This window comes from Triticum dicoccoides, chromosome 4B (genome assembly GCF_002162155.2).
Source record: "Triticum dicoccoides isolate Atlit2015 ecotype Zavitan chromosome 4B, WEW_v2.0, whole genome shotgun sequence".
NCBI lineage: Eukaryota > Viridiplantae > Streptophyta > Magnoliopsida > Poales > Poaceae > Triticum > Triticum dicoccoides.
This window is the reverse complement of record NC_041387.1, coordinates 429,493,208-429,498,877: the sequence shown is the minus strand read 5'-3', so window position 1 is coordinate 429,498,877 and position 5,670 is coordinate 429,493,208.

Below are 5,670 nucleotides of genomic sequence, written 5' to 3'. Positions count from 1 at the left end.
CGGCGAAGCCCTGCTGCTGTGACGCCCTGCATCCACCACCACACCGTCGTGCTGTTGGATATTCATCAACCTCTCCTTCCCCCTTGCTGGATCAAGAAGGAGGAGACGTCTCCCGTCCCGTACGTGTGTTGAACGTGGAGGTGCCGTCCGTTCGGCGCTGGTCATCGGTGATTTGAATCACGTCGAGTACGACTACATCATCACCGTTCTTTTGAACGCTTTCGTGCGCGATCTACAAAGGTATGTAGATGCATCTAATCACTCGTTGCTAGATGAACTCCTAGATGATCTTGGTGAAACGAGTAGGAAAATTTTTGTTTTTTGCAACGTTCCCCAACACTTAGGACGATAGTTAATTATCGACCATTATCATGAGGTCCATGTAGAATTCATCCATTAAAGAATGTATAGCCGAAATAAACAAATAAAATAGCAATAAAATATTTCGGCCCCTTTGTCTTAGCAACAAAAATGTAACTAACCAAATGTATAGTGATTTGGTAATACTCTGTCATGATATGGAAAATTGTGTTGCATCCATGGATCAAAATAAGTCCATAGAGGGTAACTGATCATACCTGTGGATGAATTCCATGGCAAACGCATCAATGGCATTGTTGAAGAAAATGGATGATGTGCTAACCGAAGATTTTGATGTTGTGATGCGCACCTTCGGCTTAATTATTTGTGGCTTTCATTATTTTCCTTCTTCACTTTTATTGTACTTGTTGCAACAGAAGCATGCACATCATTTTTGTCTTGATTGATCTTCTTGGGAACCCATGCCATGTTCTTCTTTTTCAGCTCTTGTGCACTAATATTTTGTAATTTCTTCTTTTGCCAATATGATAAGCCGAGTGGGCATCTCGGCTGTGATTCTGTTTTGACCAATGGCAATTCTTTTTTGGCTTTGTGCACTCTCAACTTCTTTTCTTCAGATTTGGCACTCTGAGTCTTAACAATTGATTGCTTCATCTCATTGTCTGTAGTAGCCAATGTCAACACTTTCATTGGCTCTTTTTCATTTGAGATCAAATCTGAAGCAGCACACTTACGACCATCTCTTTTCATGCGGTAAACTTGCTTTACCACCTTTTTCTTCTTCCTTGAGCTCTGGACCGATTCCTTATGATTGAAACGGTCTTTGACGCGTGATTGTTCAAATGTTGATCTCCTTGGAGCTGCATAGTATTGGTGAGATGGTCTAGAGTAAGATGGAGAATGTGCCCTTGTATCATACTTCCATGATAAATATGTATCTATATGAGCATAGGGAGGCATCCACGGCATTGGCATTGGCGGCCCAAAATAAGGATATGAATATGTTGCATTAAAATTATCACTTTGCCAATACCAATCCTCATATTTGCGCCTTGGGGGTGATCTTGGTTTCTTTGCATGATTTGGCCGATAAGCATTCTTCTCTTCACTCTTCTTTTGATATTTATCCAATAGTTCAGCAAAGGTGATTTTTGATCTCTTACACTTGCGCTTATTCTGGCCTTTGTTTTCTTTTGGTTTGCTTTCATCGATCATTAGATTTGCTTGCTGCCCCCCAGTCCTTGGCGTCTCCATTGTAGCTTCGATGGAACTCCCGCCCTCAAGATTATGCTCGTTATGCTCTTCAACAACTTCTTTACTTGAAAGCTTGATCCCATCACCTGCAGCTTTTACATTCTCTTTAAATGGATCGGCTTGAAGCAGCCGATGCAAAAACTTTTTGCCATTGGGACCAATCGGAATAGACTGGTCATCTCTTGGTGTTTCAACAAACTTCAATCGTCCTTTTTCAATGGCTAATTTAACTATTTGACGAAACATGTTGCAATCCTCAAAATTATGCTTGGACGAATCATGCAACTTACAATACATTCGTCCTTGGATTGATGGCTTAACATGGTGATCAAGAATTGTAATGTAATTATTTTTCAGCAACAAATCAAATATTTTATCACACATGCTTGAGTTGAAGGTATACTTCTTGTTTCCTAGCCGATCTTGCTGTTTGAACGGCTTTGGAGATAAGCAAATGAATGGTTCAGATTTGGAATCTCCCCATTCGGCTATGCATTGTGTTTTCCACTCTATCTCCAATGTCTTTGGATAAGATATTATATTAGCATCGGTTTTCTTAATAGAATTTAACCTTGGCTTTAAATTTCTGAAATGAAGATATTTAGAACATACATGTCTCAGTTGAGACCAAGTGTAAGCCAAGTAAGAAATAAGCAAAGCTACCCAACTAGATATGAACTTTAGAGAAAGCAACGGGTAAAGCTTTGGCTGTAACAATAAATCCTTATTGGTCTTTATAAATGGTGCAATGGGTTGACCAATATGTTCCATAACAATTTTACTGCAAACAAGTAAATTACCCTTCTTCATTGGTCTTTGAAAATTACTTATGAGAATATTTCTTATAGATGCATCAATAATGAAGTTGCGACCAAATCTGAAAATAAGTAAATTACTCGCTATGCATACCTCTTCAAATATATTGGGAGAGCATGATAGTGGTGCCATTTGAAGAACATCTTGCTCTGTCTTTGGATGGCTCCCCAACACCTTGTCATCATCTTTTTCTTGAATCCGTGCATCATTGCTTTGAAGATTTTTGTCGCCTGAACATTGTTCGGCTACTTGTTCTTGTCCTTGAAGCTTGTCAATTTCTACGGCATGGAACTCATAGGGCAGGAAGTAGGTTCCATTAACTTCAGAAAAATCAAGCACCGTTGTTTTCCTATGCTTGCCATGCCCTTTCTCAATAATGCTTGCTTCGTTGGATTTGATGGATTCAGAATATATACTACTTGATTCGGCTTTTTCAACCGAAGCACTTTCATGTTCTGAATCATCCTTCTTTTCATTGATACTACCAATTGGCAATGCTTCTTTTATCTGAGCCAATTCTTTTTCTATTTGTTTCTGACGGCGAGCGGCAAAATTAGCTTTAAGCTTTTTCTCAATTTCAGCCCACTCCGGATATGATTGCCCCCCAATGCTTTTAAATTCTTTCGGCAATGACACACGGGTGTTGCCAAAATTTTGCAATTGTGTAGGGGGTGTATAATATGATGTAGTACTAGGTGAAGGCATATGCATTGTTGTAAGACCATACTTTTGCTCGCCAATTTTATCAATTGGCAAAGATTCATCTTCTTGCAAAACTCTAGCTTTTATTGCAGCATAATCAGGAAATAGCCCCTTTTCATGTTGTTCAAGGCAAAGAGCACTAATTCTATTATTTTGGGCTAAACTCTTCAATGCAGCCACCACTACCTCATATTCTACAATGTTGGGCACAACCGCTCCTGTAAAATTTACATTCATTCGGCTATAACCAGGAAGGTGTGAAGCCGAATTATGAGCATCTACAGTTGTGTATGGTGCCGAAGAATTAGTAACATGAGGTGTAGCATATGACGGTTGAGAGTAATTTGCCGAATAGCCATTAGTAGCATGGCCAATTCTCTCATTCATCGCCATGGTTGGATTACTATATTGCACATTAGCTGCCGATGAATAAAAGGGTGAAACACTTTCTTGTATGGCATTGGAAATTCTAAATTGGGGTGTTTCAAATTGATTAATCGAACTCATCATGTTGCTCATCGGCATATGAATTTGCTGGGTTGCCGATGCATGTGAGTTGGGATACATATGGTGCATGTTACTAATATCATAAGAAGTTGAAGTATATAAATTACTTTCAATCGGCCCTTGCACGTAGTTAGTTGCATGATTTAAAAAACTACGGTTGGCCGATAGAGTATACTCATTGAACGATCTAGTAACACCATACGAATTATTTGCATCTATATAAAGGGATTGGGTAGTCATATTACCTTTGTAGACTGCAAACCCTAGATGACGATCTCTTCGTAGCAAGAACGGGCCGGAGACCGTTCGAAGCTTCGTCCCCAACGGAGTCGCCAAAAAGTGTGTTGACGCTGGAACGCGTCACACGAACACGTCGATGTGTACCCACGGCGCCGAGGGAGATGCTCCGCAACTCACACCGCGGGAGGGCGACTTCCAGCGCGATACACAAGACAGCAAGCCGGCGCTTTTGGGACCCGAAACCCCACACGCCCGGGAGGGACCCCGTCTGGGCGCGCGGCGGCTATGGGCTGCCCTAGGTCGACCTGATCGCCCCTAGGGCCTCGAGGTTCGCCGCCCTGCAATGAAGAAGAATGAACGAAGAACGAGGAAGAAGAAGAACTAGGGTTAAGGAGAAAAGATAAAAGATAAAAAGTGATAGATTGATTGATCGATTGTGTGTTGTTCAATCGGCCATCACCCCTCAGGTATATAAGAGGCGGCTGGACTTCCCATGCAAGGAAAAGGCTTGGATTCACGTCCAAAACCCTAGTCAAATTCGGATTGTTTTTGTCCGAACTTTCCAAAACTGTTCGGTTTAAACTGGTTGCACCTTGCGGGTAACTTTTGAGGTGGTAAACGACCTTGGATGGAAACGAGCCTAAAAGCAATCTTGACCGTTTCGACGAGACGAACAACTTTTATGTTGAACGTTTTTTTATTAGAGTTCATATTGAGGGTCAAATCGCTCGTGCAACACAGGCTGTTATTCGCGCTACCCATCAAACAGGGTGTCTGGTGGGGCGCGCCACTTTTGGCTCGTGATAGTGTTGTATTCGGATGGCTCTAACTTTTGCATACAAACTCGGATTGGAACGATTCTTATATCAATATCAATCTTTTCGACGAGACGAAGACAATGCATGTAGATCATTTTTCCATACGAGGCAGTCTTGGGGGCGTAATGTGCCGAATAGTGTTCTGAATACAAAATCTCAGTATTTCGAACACAACTTCAGCCTTCGAGATGAGATCAGATGGCGATGGCCCAAACTTCAAAGATGTTCGTATCGACAATACGAAACTTTTTCATGTAGAACACTTCTCCATTTGAGGCTATTTTAAATAATTTCTTGACTGTGCCAAAATATGGTGTCAACACTATGTTGCTAACTTTACCCATTAAGATAATGAGGGTGCTTTTATTTGTTAGTGTATGTTTCATCAACTAGTCCCACTATTACAGTAATCTCACTCTCTCAATATATGTGCCAACAGGGATGCTCGATTTTGGTGGAACTGCACAAAAACTTTGGGTGCTTCATTGCCTCGACAGCTTCCGTCCTTTCCCGTCAGTCGCTAATCTCTGCTTGCTTTCTTCCTTTGCTGTCAGTCGCTTGGCTTATCTTGGCTTCCAGTCAAAGGAAATAGTAATTGATATGCTACCTCACACAGGTTGGTACTGGTCTTTATCCTGATTAGTGTGCCTGTCATATGTATTAGTAATTTGGTATTGTGCTACTATTTGCCGATTTCATAAAGGAGTAATTTGGAGCCTGAACTTGCAGGAAAATCATTACATTGGGTGATTTCAGTAGAACTGCACAAAATGATCAGATGGACAGGTACTTATGCTGCTGCTATGTACTCCAAAGTTCACTCAGACAAGCATCGATGGAGTCTAAAGATTCCAGACAAGTTGGTTGACATGTATATTCATCTGGGACTTAATCAGTCTGCACGCCAAGGATGCTCCATTTCAGTTGAACTGCACAAAAAATTTGGGTGGTTCATTTTCTCAACTGCCTCCATTCTCGTCTGCAATGTAGAATTTTGGTGAGATACATGACC